We start from the raw sequence: 26418 nt of genomic DNA, 5'->3' as shown, positions 1-26418 counted from the left end.
TGACTGATTCACTTCCTGATAAAAGTAAATATCTGCCCCACATGTTTAATTTTGACAATCTGTTTTCACCGCCAACATTGTTGATTAACCTAAAACAACGAGATTCTGATGCAAGAGGCACTATTCGTAAGAACCGTCTGTCGAAAGAATGTTAATTTATATCCTCCTAGGGAATGTCCAAATAGAATAAGAGAGGAAATTTTGATTACAAGAGCAGCAGGGAAAGTGGAATTATTATTACCAGATGGCTACATAATTCTGCAGTAGCAATTGCTTCGACCAGCTACAAGATCAAACCAGTGAGCTCTGTGAGCCGATATTCAAGACAAGGAACGAAAAGGATACTTGTACCGCGACCACATGTTACTGGAGTATATAATAAAAATATAGCGTTATATAAGTGACTATCAGACAAAATAAATGATGGAGGTCGATTTTCAATTGGCTACTGGATGTGTCTGTACATAACGTGTGACTTCTCTACAGAAAGACGCTTATGAATATACCAGAATTGCAGTTTCGACGCTACATTGTGAAATGGTACTTGACGTGTAGTGCAACAATCCCTAGAGGTCCTGGTCACCCTGCAGGTAATCCATATCAAGATGAGTGCTGTATGACATCAGATACGATGAAAAAATCATTTATTAGCTATGGTGCCACAGAAAAAAGTAGACTCTGCGTTGCAGAGAACTGCAAAGGAACTCCAAGAAGAATGTGCTGCAAATATGATTTTGTTTTTTGCATGGAGTTTTTTGTGCCCTATCGCAGGAAATGAATACTGTAGCCCACTCATAATGTAAATGACCTAGAATGCCTTATTTTATTTACAGTCATGTATTTCATTTAGAATGTATTATCTGACTAGCATGACATATATGTTACACCCTCTTTTGCTTAAATTATTAATTACTTTTTTCTTTAGCTTATTGCAGTACGTTTCATTAATGATAATGAACAAATAAATACCTTATTTGTAAAATTCAGAAATGAAAATTAATTCAGCCAGAGATGGATTTATTGATGTTAGTTGCATTCCAGATTGTATTTCCATACGATAAATAAATAAAGAAAGCTCTGTGTTGGACTAATTCTTTTCCCCATTATTGTGCGTGTCATCTTATTTGACTACTGAAAAGTCTTCACTACTTTAGTGAGCATTTAATGGAGTATAGGATACAATATGCAGCAGTGTGCCATCTCCAAAAAGCTACTGATTCCAACAACTACATCTGAATCTATGTTTCAGTCGATTCTTCCCGTTTCCGGCTTATGACGTTGTATTCGTAATTTTTTCATGGAGTTGCCTATATAAATCCATCATATGTAATAATATTAGGACTTGCCGTTTTTCTTGAGTCCGGTTTACCGTAAATGCTCTTTTATTGCAGTAAGTAGACTTTTAAGTAACTATCTATAAACGGTGCAGACGTCATTTAACTCCGTACATACACATTAGTCTTAGAGCGTCAGTGTTCAGACGTTGGCCAGCACAGTTACACAGCGTACACGTGAACATCTTTTCATGTCAGGCATATGTTAACGCGATTACTCACGTCAAAGCCTCAGTGTTACAGGTGAATACATTTTAAATTCTGTTAGAGATTTTGCGTTGAATGGAAACTTTCAAATTTCATACTCCGCTGGACTGGAGTGAGTCAAAGCAAACTGCCACAAAAAAGTTTTCTTTCGAACAGCTGTGAAATGAATCTGTGGATCTGTTTGATAGCCTCTTTTCTCAACGGATTCGTAAGCGCATGTTTTTCGCAGAAATACCATACGACAAGAGATTACAGAGAGGAATTAAGCATAGTAAACACATGAGTTTCGTTGTCAGTGACAGCGAAGGTCTTTCCTGCAGGAAGCACAGCTGCGTACTGGCGTTACTGAGGGCAGCAGATTAGACCAACGCTGTTGCTGATATACATAAATGACCTCCACAATAGCGATAACAACGGAAAATCTCCTCTTTGTTGATTTGATGACAGCAGTACTAGTCACTGAGAAACTATAGGACTTCCTGCAGGGAAAACAAGCTAAACCTGTAAGAATACAGTTAAAACTAGCCAATACATAATTAAATAACGAGAAATATAACGAAGCAAATGGCACGTATTTCAGTTTGAAGAGTAAAACTGGCATTGTTAAATTACATGTAGGTGGCACCTGTTTAGACTGTGTAACAAACAAAATTTTTTTAGGAATGAATAGTGGTTCTCAGTGGAAGCGGTGTGAAAACACAATGATATTTGTAAGTATAGTATTATCAGCATCTCACGCTCTTAGAGACCTGTGATCAGTGCGTAACAGTCGGTGTTTTTTCGTTATTTACTCGCTCAGTTTACATGTACACTCAGTTCTTAGCTTTGGAATTCTTTTTTGGCAAACAAATACACAAATAATCAACACAGTTATCGCACCACAGAAAAAGACCATATGAATAATAACAAAAACATAGTAGTCAGCCTCATTGTAAATATCTGTTTAAGGCACTAACGACTTTAGAAACATCATGTGAGTGTATTCACCAAACATTTATGTACATCATAAATAACATGTATAATTACTGCACAAACAGCTCTGTCCATGACCATGGAACGAGATGTAGACTGAACTCTCGTTTATAAGTAAGGACAAATATAAAATTCAAAACAACGTTTTCTACGTTGGACTAAATTGTTCACTAAATTTCAGAAGGAGATTAAAGAGATTATTAAAATAAAATACCATATTCCCGAAGCAATGCAGTACATAATACAAACAATTTATCCTCTTTCTGAGATTAACGTTTCCCCTGTTATAGAGGGGTACGGACTCAGATTTTCAGGTTTGCAATTAAGAAGCTGCACTACACAAAATGTGAACCAAACGTCACCGATGTATTTTTGATGTCTCTGACGTTTTTTGTAGTGTCGCACTACGCAAAAAGCTGCGTGTAGTCCTCGTGGTGAGTGGTGCTTGGACAAGAATGAACAGTATATCAGTAACGTTCTAAATTTTTAAATAACTTGTTCATAAAGCAGTCTGGTAGGGATAAATCAAATGAAGCACTATGCTTTACACAGACTGACCTTGTATTCTGATCATTGTGTAATGGCGTGCTGAAAAGTAATGCCTCCGAATTTTGTACGTGAAAATTCTTTAAACGTTTTAAATGAAACAAACTGTAGCGCCTATACTGTTTGGGATAGGAAAGGTCAGTTTTGGTTCAATATTTCTGAGGGTGCAAGCTACAGCCATGCGGGGCCTGTTCACAGTGAGTTACGCTCAACAGCAGTTGCGAAGTAAAATATAGGCCACAGGGGCATAGAACCGCCGGAAAAAGTACGCACAGCCGTTTGCATGGCGCAAGTCACAGGCAGACGGTGCCCACTGGCCAACCTGTGTTATGAGCACGTGACACGGAGTGGCACGTTTAGCAGAACAGAGGTGCACTGCTACATATAAAAAGGTGCCTGTTCACTAACAAGGCATTTAAGCGTGACAGCTCTCCTAGACGGCGGGACATGTCACACCACCGGCTCCACACGGCAGCAGATGGGGCGCCAGTGTTTCAGTCCACAGCGGGTCACTAGTTCGACGCTCTGAGGCCAACACGGGGTCCATAGGCAGCCAGCGGCGGGCCACTCCACTGCTCGCTACCGCTGGCAGTCGTCTTGGCTCCTAACACACACCAGAGACATCCAGGCCGAGGGCCGCAGATTCAGCTGCTGGACCGCGGGAACTTGTCGCAGCGACCCAACCCACGCCGACGAGGATGCATGGCGCGGGCCATCTTGCAGTTGTCAGCAGACTGGCGCCAGCTTAACGATTGTCCGCCTCTACTAACTCCACTTTTCCACCCTCCACGCTGCTGGTTGTTCAAGCATATTTTACGTCCTATTTAGCCAAATTTTGCTGGACGACTGATCAGGTAATGTACTGTTGGCAAACAGTTGAGACGACCAACTTAAGTTAAGTCCAATTCTACATGGAAGTCAAATTCAGGCATCACCATAACGACACAGATGGGTTCCATACGATTTATATCAGGCGAATTTGGTCGCCGAGATATCAACTTGAGTTCACTGTAATGCTCCTCAAACCACTGCAGCACTGTTCTGACTTCTGGACACGGACAATTATACTGCTGAAACATGATATCGTTGTGGGAGAGACATCAAGCATGAAGGGATGCATGTGGTTTGCAGCTGTCAGCGTGTCATTACTACCAAAGGTCTCAAGGAAAGGCAGGAGAACGTCTTCCATAGCATAATACGGCACACACCAGCCTGCGCCCGTGGCGCGCTGCACACTTTGAGCCGCCGTTCACCTCGATGACAGCGTTTGTGGAGACACTAGCGACCTTGTGTAGCAGAAATGTTACTCAACCGAAAACCCAACAAGTTTCCATTAATCTACGGTCAAATCCCGACGGTCCCTTGACCACTGCAATTGTAACTAAGGATATCGTTGGGTCATCATTTCAACACGTTGCGGTGGTCTGCTTCGGAGTTGTACAACGTACGATGAAAGGTGTGCTCCGAAACACTTGAGCGTGCACCAGCATTGTGCTCTTTCGGTAGAGATGCAACAGGTCATCTTCCATTCCACTTGCTGAACGATGTCCGAGGACATTAAAATACATGAGAGCCTTAGGGTTTTACTAATTTGACCTAGAGATGATTCTCACCACCAGCAACGAGAATAATACATTGTAACTTTCTTGAAAGGTAGGATTTACACCCAATAAGAACTATGTCATGCGATTATCATTTCCGACAAATTTAAGCTAAAGCTAGACTAAAAGTCAGTCCCAAGCACCATAAGTACGCGTGAAATGCGTTGCAAATTGCACTATTCTACGTCACTTCGGGTGCGACTCTACAACGTGAATGTATGTTCGTGAGTTGTTCCAGTTTACACCTTCCAACTACCTCATCGGCCCTCCGAAGACGGTCTGGTGAAGCACTGTAGAAATGACATATAAACCTGAGGATTCAGATTAACCACAATGCAAGATACTTCACCACATGATTTAGCGAGTGGTTATGACACTGAACTTGCAACCGAGAAGTGAGAGGTGCGCACACAGTTTTGACTTGTTACACACCTTCACTCAAACATGTTGAGAGGACTTCAAGAAGCGACTGCCACTTCAAGTTAGAATGTCCGACATTCACTTATTAAAACCATCCGGTGGATAAATAATGTGTCTTGCAAGCCATCAAAAGATTAAGAAAAATTGAAATTCATTTATTGTCCGTACACAGTTTAGCAAGAACAAGACACTATTTAATTTGTAAGTGAAGAGTATACAGGATGCAAAGTGTAGCATGGAGAGCTGACACCTGTGGAAATAGCAGAGGCTCTAACATACTTGCCCATCGAGTCGCACTATGCTTCGACCAGTGACAGATTGTGTCAGAGGTTGTCAATCACAGTGGTTAATAATTGATCGTGTGCTAGTCTCTCAGCAGTCCTTGGTCAAATGTTCCCAATGCTGAAGTAGAGGTATCTCCGAACAACACACGGGGACATTGCTCAGACAATGGAAGATCATTTTGAAATGCCAGCCAGCATCCAGCGTTCTGCTGCTACCGTGCGACTATAGAGCGAGGGAAGTTCGACTTCAAGTCCGACCATTCTGTCATTGTAGGAGCTCGATTCGGCAGTGTCTGAGTCTCGCGATATTGCACCAGGTCACTATCAAATCTAGTACAGCATGCTTCGAAATTTGCAAGCGTTTTAATACATGATTTTATGACATTTTAACTGAACACCACAACTATGTCTCTGTATTATGAATGGATATGAACAGTGGGATTCCCGTGGTTGCTCTGTTCTTTGCCTCGACCGTGTCCTCAAGATCCGACTGCCTTAATACTTTATTGTCTTACGGGCACTGGAGCAGATAAGACGTGCTATGAGTGCTAAATTCTTTGTCTGTTTCCTTTCTCTGAGTGCCCTTCATTCTCTATAGCGCTTGTACCCAACACACAAAGTAATTTAGAACATCCAGGGCAGCCTCCTATAGCTGCAAGGGATGGGAATGAGGTGTCTTTCTGCTGGGTGTCATGGCAAACGTGTATTGTAGGGAACGAAAAGGCGAACGTAGCAGCCAAGGAGGCGTGTTACGGTGGTCATTTAGTTCAATGTGCCATCCTCCTGCATGCTATCGCCTTCCTGTTGTGTTACAGAGTCATGCATCGATGGGGAGAAAACGTCTTCCCGTCGGCCACAAACCTATGACACATTGATTCTTGCTCCAGCGAGAGGGCCTCTCCCCCCATACTTGTGATGTACAGATCACTATGTGCCCCATTTTACTAGTCTGTATTTTATTTTCTGTCCAAATTGCGACAGATTTATCTTCAACTTTAGCTGACAATCAAACGAATGTTGTCCGCCTCGTTCCTTAAAATTTTAGAGTGACGTTTTTAACGTTTTACGTAATGGATGGCTCATCCGTGTTTTTGGTAAGAGATCAGCCAGCAACACATTACAGTTGATCTATTTTAGCTTTCCTCTTGACTTACTTAGGTTATTAATAGTTTTAGAACATCTGAATAATTTGACTGTATTTGCCATGATGTGAGCTAGTGTGATTGTGTGGGTGATTATGGATGAAGTGCGGAAGAGGGTTAGTATTTTATCACAGACTTCCTTTAATATAGTTTCTCAGATTTTCTCCTTTTTAAGCACATTCGTTACACTTGTTTTCTTATGGGCACTGCTACCCACGTCGACGAGAGCCCCAAACCTCCCCCCCCCTCTCCTCCCCCCCCCCCCCCAACACACAAAGTTTCTCACACTTTTCGCTACATATCCATCCTTAAAGGAGCCGTAGGTATCTGCCATTCTACCCTCTGTGTGGCTGCAGAGTTACTGCCGCTCACTGTGTGAGCTCCAACTTCCCCTTAAATGTGGGCCGCTGCCACTGGGAGGCTGCGGAAGTGGCCGGCCACTGGTATCACAGACTGTACTACATTGTTCATCAAAATGAACAACATGTCTGCGGCGAAAGTCACGTGGGCCTATTGAGATGCCGCATGCCATTGAGAATGACCCTCCTTCAACCCGTCGATTCGCACGGCAGACACAGGATCCTCTCCAAAATGCGCATACGTGTCGCTGGACGATTAACACAAATCCGACTAACTCAAATCTCGACTCTCTACGATCGTTCCACTGCCGAAATGCGACGTGAGCTGGTAGATGTTTATCTTTCTTACTTGAGGCATAACAGTTTCTGTTCACAAACAACCGTTATTCAATAACGATTGATAAATGAAAAATCCGCTGCATAAACTTTCCTTAGAGTCAGAATGTTAATTGCGTTTCTGGTCCTACGTACTTTATTCGGTATTACAGGCATTACTCTGCGGCACTAGTCCCTTACATAGCCTGCATTTACCGTGAATCTCTCACCCGTGGAACAGTCTCAAGCAAACGGAAGAAAAGTGCATTTGACTACCGTATATAAGAAAGTTAAAAAAACTGAGCCGCATAATTACAGACCCACATCCTTAAAACCGGTTTCCTGCAGATTCTTGAACAGATTTTTTGTGCGAATATAATAAATTTCCTTGATATAGGAAACCTCCTGGTCACATGTCAGCACTGAATTAGGAAATTAACAGTTTTTACCCTTTTGTCAATGATCTCGTACAAACCGTGGATGCGGGAGACTCCATATTCCTAGATTTCCGGAAAGCATTTGACACAGAGCCCCACTGTCGATTGTTGACGAAGGTGCGGGCATACGGTCATGTTTCCAGATATGTGAGTGGCTTGGAGACTAATTAAGTTATAGAAACCAGTAGGTGGTCTTTAACGGCGAGTGTTCATCGGAGACAACGGTATCAGCAGGAGAGCCCGAACAAATGAGCTGACGGGCAGCGTGAGCAGCAATTTACGGATTTTTGCTGATGACGCTGCGGTGTACGGGACTGTGCAGTCCTTGAGTGACTGTAGGAATATAAAGAATGACTCAGACAAAGTTTATTGTTGGTATCATGACTGGCGGCTTGCTCTAAATGCCGAAAAATATAAATTAATGTGGATGAATAGGGAAAACAGTCCCGTAACGTTCAAATACACCGTTAGTAGGGTGCAGGTTGACTTTCACTTCGGTTAAATATCTAGAAATAACGTTGCAAAGCGACATGAAATGGAATGAACAAGTCACGTTGGTAGCAGGGCACTGAGACAGTGGTATTCCCTCGCTCTATTAAAGGCTGTAACAGGAGAGGAAATGACTAGTAGTGGTACAAGGTATCCTTTGCCATGCACCGTACGGCAGTTTGCGGAATATGTATGTAGACGTAAATGGAAATCGACCCTTGCCCTTTGAAAGTGTCCCTCTAGACAATCGTATCAAACCATTTAGCGAAATCAGGACAGCCAGAACGGAATTCGAACCGCCTACATATTGGTTGGGACAGTGAGGAAGGAATACTTTCTACACGACTATTTTTAAACTCCATAAGCAGTACTCATTAACATTTGTAACCAATCTCGATTTCTAACCTTCAAATAACGTATTTCCTGTGATTTATGACCAGAGATACTTACAAGCTCCACAAAACATCATTGAGGATCACTGCTGGTCCACAGACCACAATTTGAGAAATGTTGGTGTAAGCAGCTTATCTGTACAAACTATTTAATCTAGATTACGTCCCAAAGTCTTGCAGCGTAAATTAAATACTGTACGCCAGCGTAATCAGCGTAATTAAACGCATTAAAACCTGGTGCTGAATTATAAAAGGCTGGACGTCCAACTGGCGGGTTAAGCTCTTACAGAATGTGCTGTTTGGCGGCAAAATCCGGCTGTCGTAAACATACGTTGCGCAATTAATCTCCGGTGGGCAGCTGCGGGCGTTCCTCTAAACCCATTACATAACATTCTCTCAGCAACATATCCGTGCATCCAACAGCCACGAGCAGCTCATATATTTTGGTCTTAAACTTAAAATTGATGTCACTCATGTACTATATTCAGTTACGCCAACGTTCTTGACTGCTATAATTTGATTTTGGATTGTATTTGGTGTTAAAACGGAATTGTGTGATTATACAGATATCTGAGTGTAGTAGTGCTAATTCGGGAGAGTTGCACCACCCTTCTTCTTCACCATAAAACATCTATTATTTTCTACTTTACTTTACGTCCGGTGACATATTCGTATAGAGTGTCATGTAAATTTAAGAACAATATTTTACTGCGGCACAGCCGCTTAACATGCAAGAGATATGATCAAATGAAAATATACATGAATATCCCGTTTCACCCATAGGTGTATGGCTGAGACCGACCACTGTACTGGAAGAGATCAACCGTATAAAATTGGCTATACAGAAAAGAGTGAATTAAAATTTCATTTTTTTATTTGGCATAAGTTATAATGAAAACAGGATTTATACTAGTAAATATTTTATTCCAAAACAATTTTATCAGTTTATTATTAATCTTGACTGAAAACTAATTTTCCTAATTAATTATTTGTTTTATACAAGCATTAGCCCATTTCTCCCCAGCAGTTACACTTATTACCAAGCGTTGAACAACATTCATGTGATCATCTTGAACAGGAAACTCCGTGAATCCAGTCGTCATTTTTATTGTTATCGTAATACATTTCACCACACTCAACATATTCATCCACAACCCATTTATAAAAGCTATTTTCGTAATCATTTGCAATGTCGGCTTCTGATGAACACTGTTTGCAATTTGCAATGCTGTTTCTTTTTTAGAGTCTTCGGTTGTTTTATTCTTCACTAGTATTTCCATGTATTTTTGTGCCTTTTCTCTGTTTTCTTTCCTTTCTTATCCCTCTCTACGGTTACAATAGTTCCGGAATAATTTAGCCCTTTGGATATATAAAGTTGCTTTTTTCCTCTTAAAATTCGTGTTTCTATCAACAAATATGTTATCTATGTTGGCTTATGCGTAGTCAGTTTAGAGGTGGTTAACTTGAAAGTTTTAGGTTTAGTAGGAGTGGGGTCCTAAGTTGTCTCAGTGAAGAAAATTGACTTGCGTTGATGACTATGCTCTTTTGATATGCTTGGGATCAGTAAGATTCTGCTCTTCCACTTGGTAGCACAGAAGTATCTGCCGATAAATAAGCATAGTTGAGGCTGCATCCATCTTCAGTGGGATTACTGACATATATTGAAGAGAAATTTAATTTGCTCCAGCCCTCTTGCATTAAGCCAAGGTGTCCATCTCTTCCAAATAACACTGGTTCATCTCTGGCGATTGTCAGGAGAGTTGGGCCATTGTGACTTCTATCTGTGGACAACGAACTCGGTGGGCATTTAAGATAGTTTCATGCTCACACACTTGTCAAGTTCACAGCAAAAAATCTGCAGCAATATCATGCAATCTAAGCTTCAAAACTAAAATTACAGTAGGAAAGTTTAAAGGTTACCAAACAGAGATGTGATTTTTCTCCAGAGCTATCAAGAAGCGGAGAGACGGAATATTGTGAAAGCATAGTGTATCTGTTCAGAAAACTGCACACGGGACGCTAAAGCAGCATATTCTTGCTGCTCCATTGTTCGTACAGCCGTATCAGGGAGACTAGACCAATGACATACTTATGAACTGATTCACGTCGATATAACTCATAAGTCGGCACCTAATGTCTTTTTATTCAATTTGGACATGTTTTTAAAACTTTCTCAAAAAAGTGTCTGAGACGGGTGTTACGATTAATTAAGGAAAACCCCAGTTGGGAAAGGGGCCAAAATTAGTTGGTTACTGTCGAGTTGCAATTTACAATTTCTTTACTGATTACTGCAACCATTAAAAATCTTTTCTTTATCACTTGACCAGGAACAGATCTAAAAACCTATTAAGCGTAAGTGCCTTTTCAAAACAATTTACTTTACAATTAACGGCCAAGCCATTTTACTTAAAACCGACTTTGATAAAACATTTGATAACAAATCAAAATTTTACAAGTAATGAAATTAAAAACTTTAATTTACTGTTAATAGCCAAGCCATTTTACTTAAAACAGACTTTGATAAAGCATTTAATAACAAAATTACAACTTTCCAAGTAATGAAACACAATAACCACCAATTTTCTTACAATTTCGCTACCGAACATGTAGGGAACCAACTTCTTTTAAACTTTGGCACAGCAAGATATTAAACTACAAGGGCTCGCTAACAGGGAGGCACAACTAAATATTTTAAAAGGATGCCAAGTAGATTAAAACAAAGTAAAGATACAGTCAGTCACCTTTTACAATAACTAACAATGTGAAAGCCATGTAATTTTAAGAACCCACCAACGAAAGGCAAACAGTGGCCAAAAAACAGAGTAAAATACCACCATTTAACATTTTACAATAACCAACAACTTTAATACCATGTCCTGCCACCCAAATGTCCTGGGATATAAATAATTAACCGACCGGGTGTAAGGGCGGCCACAATTGTCTCCCGAAGGATGCTCCGGCTAGAAGCGGACTAACAGACCCACAACGCCTCACATTCAGCAATCACATCGACCCCACGCGAGGCCAGGGGAGGAGGAGGAATCAAATCAGGAATCGTAATCCCTGCCCAAAAATACACTTCCTCCCAGACAGTACTAATAAAAAGCCAAAAGATCACTGTCTATAATTACACCGGCGACAGGGACAGGAAACCCGAACGCAGGCCACAAGGCAGAAAAAATGTAATCTAAAACAATAATCACTGCCCAAAAATACACTTCCTACCGGGCAGTACTAATAAGAAGCGGTAAAGATCACTGTCTATAAATACACCGGTGACAGGGACCGGAAACCTGAACGCAGGAGGCCACAAGGCAGAAAAGACGCCGGTTGCACAAACCAATATTCTTCAATTAACATCTAAACCTTTAACCAACTTAACTTTCAGTTTATCAGAGAAACAGCAGGTGAACTCCAGTGCAAAGGCTCCTCACACCCGACCGTGTACACGTCGCCAGCGTATCCAACTGGGCACAGCCACGCAGCCACGCGCTCTGTCACCGGAGTCCTCGTCTTCTCTGCACCCACGGCGGCGAAATACCACTCCTCAGGTTAGGCGAGTTACTAGTCCATCACTCCCACCTCCAGACGGAAAATTTAAAGACATCCGTTGCCGCTCCCACCAAGTAGTGACTCGTAACCACAGCCGTGGCCCCCAGGTGCTCACAGCAAGAGCTTACAGCCATGTTCCGTCAACTCGTCCCACTCGTCTCGCACCGCCAGGGTAGACCACGCGGCTTCTCGGAACAACAGCCAACTCTCCACCGCCACGCCACGCCGCGGTCTCATCGTCCGACATTCACTTATTCCCCATTTTAAAAACCGACCGACCGACTCGTTACCGCTAGGCAACGAACCGGCCATCCCCCGAAGATCTTATTCCCTTACACAAGGATAACGGGAATCAACGACTCGAAGATCGAAAAGACCAGACACGCCGCAAGATGGGAATCTCAACAAAACCGTACGCAGCATAACGATAAATATGAAAGAATCAATTAACGATGGAATGGAAGGACTCAGAACAATCTTTACAGCGCGATATATGTTGAGAGCCGACACATGGCTCAGTGTCATGAACCCATTTTGCCATAATGGAAACATAATTACTGTGGCAATGAATTCTATGTCGGTTTTTATTTCCTACAGAGGACCAGTAAAAGTAGACCTAAGTATAAGTTAACGTTGTTAAATACCACATCATGATTAGATAAAACCCCGGACATACATTTCCGATAGACAACTCCAGTATTACTTTCTTGATGAGAGAGTAAACGTGACTGTCTTTAAATAAACAGCCTTCGTAACGTGAAGCGTGACCTTCATATCTTATAAACAGTTGAGCATGTATTTCCCAAGGATATGCGATAAAACAAGGCGAAGTGAGAAGATCTATTATCATTTCCTTTTAAGACCTTTTTTTTAAATTTCACACTTATTTTCGATATAAATATTACTGTGTTGATCGTTGAAGCATTCCTTACTCATCATGCCACTTAAGCAGAAAGGTCTGTTTTGTTTCAATGCATCGGGCATATTTCCTTTGCTTAGTGTGTGTAGTGTCTCCCATTTTCTGTATATGTGTGTGTGTGTGTGTGTGTGTGTGTGTGTGTATGTGTGTGTAGGGGACCATTGAGTGCGTGGAGTAGAATGGTGGGTTCACGTTGTTAATAACAATTGTGGGCGACAAGAGGAGGGGTGGCTCCTGTTACAGTAAAAAGTCTATTACTGTCGAATACACAGGAGTCGTGGGGAGGTGTTAGCCGCATAGAATAACGTCGACCCTAGAAGGCTGAAGGATCGCGGCAAACCACTGGAGCTAAACCGACTAATATTTAAGTATATATTAACATTTCTCCCTTTTTCGCTGGATGGGCTGCATGTTCGAGATTCGAACTGGCTACCTTTCTTTACAGATCTCCAGTTCCCTTCTTACAGCCCATACTTCAGCTCTCGGGCACTCCTTTCGACAGCTATTTCGTTCTGGTAATCTCGATTACGATGACATGTTTTGTCTGCATGAATCGAATAGTCATTGCGAAGAACAAGAATACTGTACGATCTACTGAGTTCCTGAAAATGTTTATACTATTTCCGTTGAAAAGCGCTCGTCTAGAAACAAATATTATAAACGAAACTTATAATAAAACCACTCCTTCTATCCCATTGTTTCATCTCTAATTTCTAATACTTCTACGATGTTGTGCACATACCAATAACTAGGCCTCTTCCCCCAAACCTTAAACCTGCACAGCTTTGTCGTAGCGGCCCCTTCTCTGTTAGAGGGCGCACACAATAAACAATCACGGAAGGCTGCCGACCGCCCTACAAGAGCTCATATCAAAACATCGCCAGTGAATGTAAACATCAATAGACTTTCCTCATAAACACGGCATTACTTCATGGAAAGCCATGTGACAGAGATGCGCCAATTGGAACTAATGTGACTAATGTAGCACTCCGCAGAATCAGTGTTGTAAGTATGCCAGCAGAGTCAGACCAGCAGGCCATCATTGTAGGCTAAACCACCATTTCCATCTGTCTCCTAGACTTCTATGTCACCATTTATGGCCGTCGTATCGCCCTCATCCCCACCCTTAAGTACCTTGGCGTCACCCTTGACCGTCGCCTCTCCGGGGCCGCCCATCTCCAGACAATGTAAGCCAACGGACGCTCCCGACTCCATCTCCTCGAGCTCCCTTCTGGCCATACATGGGGTCTGGACCCCTCCACCACTCTCCACACACATACTGTAACCTCCCCACAAAAATAATGAAAAACAATTCAGTGCTAATGAAATCTCAGTGATGATGATAATTCAATTACACCGAAATACCTGTCTTTGGCCCTGTGCAAAAATCAGAATTAAATTCTTACCTCATTGTAACAGCTAGTCAAATTTCTGCTCTTATTCTTGCGCACGGCTTGGAGGAACTGCATTGCAAATAATAATATTCCCCTTTTTTTTTATTATTTAACTGAAAACTGAAACCTTTCTTTAAGGGAAGTGGAACGAAATAGTTACTTCAATTAAATAAAATTTTTATGTAAAATTGCTTTTGAAATCAAAATTATTATTGGGGGCACTTGTTGAAAATTAATTACAATAAATAAACTTTACATTATCCGATGATTATCTTAAGTAACAGTATACCTCATTCAGCATCTTGACCAGTGTTGCCGACAGACTGCATCACACAACCGCACTGGGCTGCTACTACTGACCGAGCACTCTGCATGACGACTACTAGCGTACTGCTCGCAACTGTACTGCACGACTACTACTAACAGACTGCTCGTAACACTCGCGCAGTCAAGCGCATACTAACTACGATTATGGGCTCTCTGGTCAAAGATTTTAACGTGCCTCACCATCGCTGCTACGTTACATACGGCTGGGGGGGCAAAAATTTGGCAGCGATGGTGAGTCATTTGGACTTGCCATCGCAAGAAATTTTTACAATCTACAGAATATTCAAATTTAGTACATAAATTAAATGTTGTGCACACGCACCGAGTACAAAATATATCAGACAAAGACAAAATGTGAGTACAAAACATAGTAGTAAATCAGAAAACTGTATATACAAATTATTTGACAGAAAACGAAGTGCACAGGCACTGAAAAAATTCTTTAGCATAAACAGAATGGCAAAAAAATCATACACTGAAGTATTGAACATACAGAATGAGTACAAATCATATTGAAAAATGAGAAAAGTGCACAGGCACTGAAGTTCAGTAGAAAACATATTAATACCTAACATAAGTGCACATGCACTGTAGTTCAGAACATATCCTCAAAATAAAAAATGTATATACAATATAAAAGACAAGAGTGTACATATACTGTACTTCAGAACAAATCGAAAAAATGTCTTTAGCATTTTCGCAATAAATAAACATAATGGCAAAAAAAATCATATCGACAAGTGACATAAGTGTACTCGCACTGGAGTTCAGCGAATTGAAAAATGTATAGCCATGAACATAAATGACGTTAGCAAAAAAATGATTTTCACTATGTGACAAGAATTAGGATAGGAAAGGGAAGGATTGCATCATGGTTGTAGCACTTTAGATTGCACACAACTGTTCTGAAAGTCCATATCTTTCCACAGAAGTACAACACCAAGTGACACAATTTGAAGTTCTTTTCCCATCAGAATCTATCAGTGTAGCCAAGACACTGAACTGTCGTAGTAATGTTCCATGTTTTCATTTTGGCAGTACATTAGGTACACCAAACAGTGGGACCATAATAACGTCTTCCGCTCACGGTGGTGGACAGCATGTCGTGTCAACACCACGCTCTTACAAGGCACACCAACGTAGAATTAGTGCAAAACCAAAGATAGTGCTCCATGATCACTAGGATAAACAGGACAAATGGACATTGCAGTAATTCAGGGTAGTTAGCTCATGAGGTGAGGGACATTAAGTCACATAATATTGACAATTACAGTCTTCATTAGTAGTTTGCGGCATTCATAGCCCAGTTATTGAACATTTCTGTACCAAGTATGTAGTATTACAGAAAATGTTCATTAATTGTTTTACATAGAATCGGTAGCCTTCTTTTCCTAGTTACAAAGCATTATGAAATAATCGCATTCTTTCCCAGTTACAAAGCATAGCATAGTTAATTAATCATTTATCATTCCAATATAGTAAGAATCATTAGCCTTCTCCTAATTACAAAACATTATTAAACAGTCTCATTCTTTTCCAGTTACAAAGCATAATTAAGAATCATTAGCCTTCTCCTAATTACAAAGCATTATTAAACAATCACATTCTTTTCCAGTTACAAAGTATGGCATAGTTAATTAATCATTTGTCATTTCAATATAGTATTAATCATTAGCCTTCTCCTAATTACAAAGTATTATTAAAGAATCGCATTCTTTTCCTGTTACAAAGCGTAATTAATCATTTGTCATTTGAATATAGTAAGAATTATTAGCCTTCTCCTAATTACAAAGCATTATGAAACAATCACATTCCTTTCCAATTACAAAGCATAGCATAATTAATTAATCATTTTCCAAGTGACATATTATTCATTGCTGTTCAGCATTACTCAGAACTTTCTCGAACTGGTATCACTATTTGGGACTGTTAATACATTTTTTTTGTTAGCAATGCATTGCGTTGGGATCGATAATTAATTGCTGAGGCATAACACTATTTGCTTTTGACCTATTGCTGCAAATGAGGATAGGTAACGTCATTCGTCATGAGTCAGCTGTAGCAAGGTTATGTAACAAGGCAGTATATGTGATCACATTTATAAATGATAAACACAAATGGGTAAAAAAAAATGCAAGTACTAGAACAGGTATAATAAGTAACAGGTTTAGTAAGTATCATGAAAAGCTTCTCCTGGAAAAAATACAAAATGGATTATTGACCTGAAAGAAGAAACGCACACTATGCTGAAAAGTAGTGAACCTCGAATTAACAGGTAGTGAAATGTGTATAAAAATGTGTTCCATAGCTGTCCTTTCCAAAACTTTCCGTCATCCTACTATGCAATATAACACCTGCTGTCAAAACAAACTGCAACAAATACTTAAATAACTACATAGCCTAAATATAACTTCAACATTATCCTCATCTGTAAAGAAAAAACTTCATTATCAATCACTTCATTATCCATATTATCATAACTTCATTATTATCATCACCTGTAAAGAAAAACTTCATTATTCATAATACCATATCCTTCATCATTATTCATCAGCATTCATTATCATCTGCAAAAAAATCACTTCATTACTCATTACACAACTATTTCTTATCCCTAGCATATTTCATCACTAAAACTAAGATGTGTAGTTCAGTCTGACAGCCTGCATCAATCACCTTGTATTCTGAAAGAAAAATTAGTTAAGACTGCTATTATACGATGAGTATAGTATATTCTTGTTAATGCTTGTTAATCCTGATCCTTTTACTCTTCCTCATAAAGTTATTGCATCCTCTTTCGTTTATTCCGTAGGTGAAATTCCCATTTCTGTTGAATTTATCTCTTACACGCATCATTTCTTTCTGAAATTGATGAACAAAGATTAATGTCCTGCATTTAAATCATATACCCACTAGATAATGACTGGTTTATGGTAACATAATTAACCATACAGCATAACATGACAGAAAACGTAATGTGTCAAAAACATTGACAGTGTTCAGATGCAAAAATGTACACAGAATAATACAATGCAGCAGCAAAAAATGTAAAACAGTCACGATGTTGAGATGTCATAAGGCAAAATATGTCAAAGTCGACTGGTGTGTGTTATATCTTAACTATTTCACAGTGCATACAAACAAAACTGGAATACAATTATACACACAAAAAAAATGGAAAATGTGCACGGTCTGATATGTAACGACAAGAAAAGCGACCTGCTAACCTTACCTTGCCGGGCACTTGCCAAGAAAAAATACGATAATCATCAGTAATTAGTCATGTGAATATAATTGCATTAGTAAATGGCATCATAGTGTGTTGAATCATAAAGTGTCTTCATTCAATAAACGGTTTAATGTTTGAGATATGGTGGTTGCTTTTCGATTTTCTGGTTCTCAAAGTTTCGACGTGTACAACATTGGGGTGAGGGATGCTGCGAATCCGATATGGACCTGCGTATAGAAGTTCAAATTTACTGCACTTACCTTTTAATTTGCTGGATAAATAGTGTGTACGTACTAATATTTTCTGTCCAACGTGAAAGTCTCGGCGTCTACAAACCTGTTTTTGCTGTCTTCTCCGGCGCTCTGCGGCACGTTTGATGTTGTTCAGCGCAATGTCAATTATTTCGTGGTGTCTTAGTCGACGACATTTAGGGAAGTTTACTAATTGTTTAATTTTGTTTGGTGGTTCAACGTTTTTCAATATAACAGACGGAGATAGCATAGTGGATTCATTTGGAATGGAATTAATTACATCTTGGAATGAGAGTATGTGTGTATCCCAATCAATATGTCTTTTGTGGCAGTATATTCTACACAGTTTACCAATTTCTTTCATTAATCTTTCACAGGGGTTCGAAGAAGCATGGTACTTGGATATATAGATCGGAGAAATGTTTCTAGCTCGTAACATGCGTGTCCATACGCTACTACGAAATTGAGATCCATTGTCAGAAATTACTCTCATCACATGCCCTACATGAAATAGAAAATGTTTTACAAATGCTTTCGAAACAGTTTTAGCAGTAGCTTTGCGTAATGGAGTGAAAGTAACAAATTTTGAAGTGAGCTCAACAGCGACAAATATGTAGCAAAAACCTCTGTTAGTTCTCGGAATCGGACCAAAAATGTCTACAGCGGCCATATGTCTTAATTTAACAGGTATAATGGGATATAATGGAGGAATATGTGAAGTGGTGTCTGATTTAGCTCTCTGGCAAATTTTACAAGACGCTAAAACTCGTCGTATACGTTTCTCCATGTTGGTAAAATAACAGTTCTGTCTCAGTATAAGAAAACATTTTCGTGCTCCGTAATGTGCGTAACTTAAATGAGTGTACCAGATTAATTTGTTAACCAGTTCGTCAGGAATGCATAATAACCAATTGTTGCTGTCAGGATGTGAGCGGCGAAACAGAATGTCATTGCGTACAGTGTAGTGGTTCCTAATCGTAACATTTTTCCTATCTTGCCAAAGGTGTTTAATTTCTTTCCACACATTGTCCTTATTTTGCTCTTGCGCTATGTCCTGTAGTGACGATGAAATAAAGTTTTCAAATGCGACTTGCTGAATGTACATGACACTGAAATGTGTTTTGCAGAAGTTGGTTGCTACGTCTTGCTGATTGTTGCTCAGAGAACGCGATAGTGCGTCTGCTATAACATTTTGTGTGCCGGGAATGTGAACTATTGTAAAATTAAATTCCTGTAAATATAGTTTCCATCTACTTAACCTGTCGTGAGTGAACTTAGCCGAAAGTAAAAATTGTATCGCTCTGTGGTCTGTGTAGACGGTGGTATGTCTGCCATAAAGAAAGTGCCTAAATCTCGTAAAAGCCCATACAACACATAATGTTTCCAGTTCTGTAACGGAATAATTTCGTTCAGCAGGTGACAAAATGCGGCTTGCAAATGCGATGTTTTTAATTACTATTGAACCATCTTCTTCAATTTCCTGGAAAATATGTACGCCTAAAGCGGTGTTAGAACTGTGGGTGGCAATGGAAAAATTTCTAGTAAGGTCTGGGTGCGATAACAGTGGAGCATTCAACAAAGCATGCTTCAGGTTCATGAACTCAGAATGTGCTTGCTTATCCCAAGACCAAATACTGTTTTTACCTGTTAATTGGCATAGTCTAGGCGTGTCTAAAGCGGAGTGATGAATAAATTTACGAAAAAAGTTAATTAAACCCAAAAAACTGCGTAATTGCTTCTTCGTCGTAGGAACAGTAATGTCACGTAGAGCTTGAAGTTTTTCCGGATCTGGTGCAATGCCTTCTGCTGAAATTACGTGTCCAAGAAATTTTATAGTAGTTTTGCCAAAGTGCGATTTACTAAGGTTAACTGTAAGTCCTTGTGCATGAAAAGTTTGTAACAGTTGTTCTAGAATCAGATTGTGTTCAGACCAGTTAGCTTCTGCGATAAGAATGTCGTCTACATACGTCGTAATTCTGTCTTTAAGTTCTGTCGGAAGTATTGTGTTCAAACCGCGAATAAAAGCTGCAGAAGCAATAGTTAAGCCGAACGGTAATTTCCGAAATTGATAACAGTCGCCAAAACAGAGAAAAGCTGTATATTTTCTGCAATTCGGATGAAGTTGAATTTGCCAAAATCCCGATTTCAAATCTAGTGTAGAATAAATAGCTGTACCGTGAAATTTCTGTAGAAGTTCCTCTAATGTCTGTGGTCGATCAGTTTCATTAATAATAATGTCATTAATGTGACGTGAATCAAGTACGAGGCGAAGTGAGCCATCTTTTTCTTAACAATATGCAGCGGGTTTATGTACGGACTAACTGCTGGTTCAATAATTCCTTGATCAAGCATATCCTGCAATTCTTTTTTAACTTGTTCTCTGTGAATATATGGAATGGGATAATGCTTTGCTTTAAATGTATCGTGCTGTTTGACTTGAAATTCATACATAAAGCCGGACATAGTACCAGGAATGTTGTCGAAAACTGGAGCTTGCTGTAAAAGAATTTTGTGTAATTGCGTTCGTTCGTCGTCTGTAGTTGCACTGCTCTCTTTAACCTTATCAGAAATCAATTGCATTACGTCGTAGTCAGCTTCGTCTGGAGTATTATAGTTGTGTACGTACGTATCCGTGAACAATGTGGGATTACAGTCTATGTTACGTGTTGCGGAAATGACCTCTGTGCGGTTAATTGTTTGCTCTTCCGCAGATAGTGAGTGCTGAAATTCTATAGCAAATTGTATATTTTCATCCTTTAACATTAAATAAGAATTCTGAAAATCAATGACTGCGTCGTGTTGTACCAGAAAATTCGTACCTAAAATTACGTCTGTTGTCAATAAAGGAACAATCCAAAAATTTGAGTGGTAAGTATGACCTCCAATACAAAATGATAAATGCGTCTGTAATTTAACGTCTACACCTTTACTCGATACTGCCCTCTTCACTTTCGTTTTGCCTAAAGGTAATGTCGGATAAGTATTCTCTTTGTTACACTCGTTAAAAGTCTCTTCATTTATTACTGATATAGGCGATCCGGAATCAATTACTGCTGAGAATTTCGATGAACCAATTTTAATTTCGATGACAGGATGTGAAATAGTTTTCTCAACAAATGGTCTTTCCTGCAAGAGAGTGTCTCTGATATCGTCAAAAGTAATTACATTTTCACGAACAACATTTTGCGTGTCAAAGGTAGTGCTTGTATTATTGGAAGATGCGATCTGTACAGTATCTAGTCAGATTCTATCTGACGTGTTATTATTATTAGGAGGATTCTGTGGCATTTCGACTATTTGAACTGTCCTATTACTTCTTCCAGACGTATTACGCTCTGGATGGTACCTACTGTCGGGTTCATTCATGAGAATAGGTTCTTGTGTAAAATTTTGCTGTTGGTATGTCCGACTGTTGTTAGATGTACGCTGAAAATTGTTCTCATTATTTTTACGTCTGTCGTAATAGTCATTCCTATACGGTGTATTGCGATAGGAATTGAAATACTGCCTTCTTTGTACGTAGTTGTTTCCTTGCTGACGTACGTTACTATTTGTTGTATCAGGGACTATACGTGCTCGCGGCGGAACATTAAAGCCTGGTTGACCTTGTGCATTACATTGTTGGTTATGTATTCCAACCGGCTGACTTTCATGCTGTTGTGGTGGAAAACGTCTATTGTTACCAAAATGTGCTTCCTGTTGCCGAAAATTTTGACGATATTGATAATCTGAATTTTGTCTGTGATTTAAGTTCTGGTAGTTGTCGCTCCTAAAGCGTCTGTTACTTTTCCTATTGAAATTACATCCCTGATCATAATTACCATAAGTTTGTTGACCTTGGTTATTATACGAAAGGTTTTTGTTTACAAAAGAATAATCAGATTGCTGTACTTCCAAGAGCTGTAAAAGATCTCTGAATGCTGAAATGTTTTCTTTTTGCTGGCCCGTTAGAAGTGACACTCGTAATGACCGTGGTAATTTAGAGATGCATAATTGTATAAGTGCGGATTCACTGTACGGTTCACTTAGGTACTGGTTTTGTTGCACCATATGCTCAAAAAATTGCGTGACACTGGGAAAATTGGAGTTCTCATAATTTGGTAAACTAATTAGCTGATCTTTAATTCCACGCTGTGTCGTCTTCGACCAGTACGCTGACAGAAAAGCATTCTGAAATTCCTCTACCGAGTAACACTGTCTCGCGATCGGTCTCATACGAGTTGCCGGTTCGCCTTCCAATAAACTGCAAATAAATTCAAGTTTATGTGTTACAGGCCAAGTCGGTGGAAGAGCAAAGCTAAATTGTTGAATCCAATCCAGTGGGTGAATATGCGTTCTATCGTTTTTAAAAACTTTAAACTTTCTCACCGACAGAAAATGTTTGTAATCGAAATTATCATCTCTGTGTGATGGAACAGGTTCAGGATCGTAAGAGAATCTATTGAACTGTGGTTGATCGGAATCTAAGTCCCGTACTCTCTGTAGATTACCCAAATTATACGCGCTGCGTGAGTCTGACACATGTTCATAAAGTGGCGTCTGTTGTGGTATGTTATTAACTGAAATGTTTTTCATCTCTGTTACTTCTTGTTGTAAATTTGATAACTTCCTACGTAATGTGTTGTTAGATGAATCGATCTCATTAATTGTCTGCTGTAAATTTTGAAATTCAGGTGTTTGGATAAATGAAGCCGGTGCAGTATCGTCTGATTTATTGTCATTAGTATTTTCGATAACATCAATACGACTGGCCAATTAATCACATTTTTCAGTCAGTATTTTAACCTGATCATCGGTTTTAGAATCAGACGCATTAATCTGTTTTTGCAACTTACGCGTAGTTTCGCTCAGTTTTTTAACATCAGCTTTGATGACATCGCAATCCTGTGTTAGATCTAATTCTTCGAATCTGTCTGTCACTGTTTGAATATTTACTGTTTGTGTATCTGTTTTTGATTTAAGATCAGAAATTTCATCCCGTAATTCCGCGTTCAACTGTTCTATGGTATTAATTTTGTCGGACACTGTAGTAATATTATTGTCTACATACGTCTTCGCTTTCGCGAACATTTTACGTGTGTCCTCTTGTCTTTGTGCAGTGATTGTTTCCATGACTTGTCGTTTTACTTTGTTTTGATCTTGAATAAATTTGCGGAAACGCGTATCACTGTTTTGTATGTGCTGATTAAAGCGCTCGTTCATCTGAGTGTTCTGTTGTTCGAATTTCGCGTCTATCTTGGCGTCCATAGTGCGCGAAAGTTCTACCGTCATTGCTTTAAACTCGTCCCGTAATTGTGTAGCTTTTTCAGAGCATTGTTTAGCGACTCCGCTAATTTCGTCTCTGAGTGTTTCTGTTGCGGCTGTTTGCATTTCCCTTAATTCTTGCGCAACAGACTTAATTTCTTCCCTATTTTTTCGTGAACAAGCCTCAATTTCCACGCGCAACTGTTCCTTAGTGTCATGACACTGCGCGGCAACGGCTCTAATTTGTTCACTAAGCTGTTTGAGATTTTCGTCATTATTATCAAGTTTTTCATTTAAGTGCTGTTTGAGATTTTCGTTATCTTGTTTGCTATCTTCCCTCTGTTGTCTGACCTGGTCACTAAGTTGTCTAAAATTTTCGTTCTGTTCACTAAATTGTTGTTGTAGCAATCTTGCCATAATTTGTTCAAAGCCAAAGTTAGCGTTTATACTCTCTGTGCTGTTTAGTGGTGGATCTGGAACTTTCTCGCTTACTGTAACCATTTGGTTATTCTGAGATTTAGAAAAAGGTTTGTCAGTCGGATGTACACTGTCAGACATTATTTCGGAATTAAATAAATCCGTCCTACTTTCAGTACACTGTTCATTTTCACTAGACAAATTTGTCTGTACGTTACTTGAATTTTCCAAATCGGGTGTGTTAAGCTCGGCAGCGCTCATTACAATAGAGCGTTCTGCGTCATCAATTGTCGTCAAATTAACAGACGAGACAATTGAGTTCGTTTGTTCATTATCAGGGTAAAAGTCATCACTAGTGGTTGGAATGCACTGATTGTTAGTGAACGCAGGATTGTCATCATTACACTGCGTGTCATATGTCCTATCGGTAAAGTTGTTTGAGTCGGTAATTTCATTCATAATACTTCGCGATACACTATTCACAGTCTTTCGCGGCATTTTTACAGTGGTCACAATTATTCACAAAACAATAAGCACAAATGCAAAAACAACACACAAATACAACAAAGCAACGAATTGCCGTTGACCTGTAGAAAGAAAGTCACAAGATTAGTAAAAGCGTTGCGCCAAATCCTAATTATATCTAAGCAAATAAGAGCAGATATCTGACTGTTGTTCAAAAGATTCTCAACGAAATTCGATCCTGGACTGGGTGTCGCCAAGTGTAACCTCCCCACAAAAATAATGAAAAACAATTCAGTGCTAATGAAATCTCAGTGATGATGATAATTCAATTACACCGAAATACCTGTCTTTGGCCCTGTGCAAAAATCAGAATTAAATTCTTACCTCATTGTAACAGCTAGTCAAATTTCTGCTCTTATTCTTGCGCACGGTTTGGAGGAACTGCATTGCAAATAATAATATTCCCTTTTTTTTATTATTTAACTGAAAACTGAAACCTTTCTTTAAGGGAAGTGGAACGAAATAGTTACTTCAATTAAATAAAATTTTTATGTAAAATTGCTTTTGAAATCAAAATTATTATTGGGGGCACTTGTTGAAAATTAATTACAATAAATAAACTTTACATTATCCGATGATTATCTTAAGTAACAGTATACCTCATTCAGCATCTTGACCAGTGTTGCCGACAGACTACATCACACAACCGCACTGGGCTGCTACTACTGACCGAGCACTCTGCATGACGACTACTAGCGTACTGCTCACAACTGTACTGCACGACTACTACTAACAGACTGCTCGTAACACTCGCGCTGTCAAGCGCATACTAACTACGATTATAGGCTCTCTGGTCAAAGATTTTAACGTGCCTCACCATCGCTGCTACGTTACATACGTGTTTCAATACAAATCCCTCATCCGCCCTATCCTCTACTACACCCACCCCGCCTGGATCTCCGCCCCTCCTACCTTTTACAAATCCCTTCAAATCCTCGAACGCCATGCTCTCTGCCTCGCCTATCGCATCTGTCTCCCCTCCCCCACGTGGATCCTGTACGACTTTATTCCGTTCCCACACCTCCTCCTTTTCCTCTAATGGATACGGATCCCCTACACCTCTCGTAAACTTGATCCCCCTCACCTGCTTGTCTCTCCCATCCCCTCCCACCCCTGTCCGCTGCTGCGCCTGTATTCCCACATCCCACCTGCTCTCCATTTCTCCACTCTCCATACCCTCTCCCAAGGTGGTTTCCACCAGCTCCCCATCCCTGATGATGCCCTCATCCCCCCCATCTACCCCTCCTATCACCTTTGATCCTCCTCTTGCACTTTGTTTTTTCCTTAGGGCACCTTCTCTCCCTTCTCACACTCCTCCCTTCCTCCCCCCAGGCTTCCCCTACCCCCAATACCTTCCTTCCTCGCCCCATCTGCTCTGCCACTGGCATCTCCACTCTCTCCTCCTCCTCCTCCCCCACCTTTCTCCACTTTTGCAAGAATGCCACCTAGTGTCATCCACCATGTAGGGATGCACCTAGTACGCAGTAAAATTCAGTAGCCCACAGTTTCTATAACCGGCCGCTGTGGATGAGCGGTTTTAGGTGCTTCAGTCCAGAACCACGTTGCTGCTACGGTCACAGGCTCGAATCCTGCCTTGGGTATGGATGTGTGTGGTGCCCTTAGGTTTGTTAGGTTTAAATAGTTGTAAGTCTAGTAGGCTGTTTATGTTTTCTTATTGGCAACGTTACGTAGCGCTCTGTATGAAAATCACTGGCTGTGCTGTGTGCAGTCTGTGGCTAGTTTGCATTGTTGTCTGCCATTGTAGTGTTGGGCAGCTGGATGTGAACAGCGAGTAGCGTTGCGCAGTTGGAGATGAGCCGCCAGCAGTGATGGATGTGGGGAGAGAAATGGCGGAGTTTTGAAATTTGTAAGACTGGATGTCATGAACTGCTATGTATATTATGATTTTTCAACACTATTAAGGTAAATACATTGTTTGTTCTCTATTAAAATCTTTCATTTGCTAACTATGCCTATCAGTAGTTAGTGCCTTCCGTAGTTTGAATCTTTTATTTAGCTGGCAGTAGTGGCGCACGCTGTACTGCAGTAGTTCGAGTAACGA

The sequence above is a fragment of the Schistocerca serialis genome, chromosome 4 (assembly GCF_023864345.2).
Source record: "Schistocerca serialis cubense isolate TAMUIC-IGC-003099 chromosome 4, iqSchSeri2.2, whole genome shotgun sequence".
NCBI classification, from domain to species: Eukaryota; Metazoa; Arthropoda; class Insecta; order Orthoptera; family Acrididae; genus Schistocerca; species Schistocerca serialis.
Note: the sequence above shows the minus strand (reverse complement) of the source record.